A 975-nucleotide genomic window follows, 5' to 3' on the forward strand; every position below is an offset into this window, starting at 1 on the left:
ATAATTATTAACTTTATGAAAAACTTATATAATTTATTAAGTAATTAATAAATTTAACCCAGTGGATTGCGTTTCAACGTCCGGTTAACGTTCCGGGGACCCGGTACGGTTAACGGCACTCAAAATGGACCATACGCATACAATAGATTAGCAAAACGAGCCTAATGACCCCCCTATAGGGCCATTCGGCCGACCCTACCCATAACCCCCTTAGTTTACTTGTTTTGCGGACTTGGATTAACTAGTGGTGTTTTAATTAAGGCCCTAAAGTCTAATTTAACTAGAAGCAACTCACTGGCATATCCCACAAACCCTATTCTAGTCGACATATCCCTCTCCTCCCTCCCTTTTGTCGACCACCACCAATACCACCATCATCCACCATCAAAACTTGAAGATTTTCTTGTGTTTCTTGATCAAACGTGTTCCTTGCTTCGTCCTCTACACGTATCTACTTGCAATTTGTTATTTGGAGGTATAAAATCACTAACCCTAATCTTATTAAATCTGATTTTGATCAATTATGTAGTGTACAAGAGTCTAGTGCTCAATTGGTTGCAATTACATGTGTAATTAGTCGTTAAATTGCTCGGTTGTTGTGATTAGGGTTAATCCTGAATTTAATATGCATGATTACAGAAACTTAACTTTGTTGAATGTTAAATGTTATTACATAATTAGAATCCTCTCAAAAAATTAATAATTTTAGCCTTTGGATTTACGTATTTTCGTTACTGTATGTGCAAGTTATGATTAAATGAAGTTTTGTTGATGAATATGTGATTTATGCGAATTCTGGAAAATAGGTAAGGAATTGAGTTATGTATAGATCACCATTGTGTAGAGAATTCAAAAACATTCAATTTAGACTAGGATATCATGTTATTTGGAGTTGTAATGCTCATGTTATGCCTAAACGAATGTTCTTGATAAAACTGATTTGCTCGGTGACCTAAAACTGATTTTAAAAGTAAT

This window comes from Rutidosis leptorrhynchoides, chromosome 10 (assembly GCF_046630445.1).
Source record: "Rutidosis leptorrhynchoides isolate AG116_Rl617_1_P2 chromosome 10, CSIRO_AGI_Rlap_v1, whole genome shotgun sequence".
Taxonomy (NCBI): domain Eukaryota; kingdom Viridiplantae; phylum Streptophyta; class Magnoliopsida; order Asterales; family Asteraceae; genus Rutidosis; species Rutidosis leptorrhynchoides.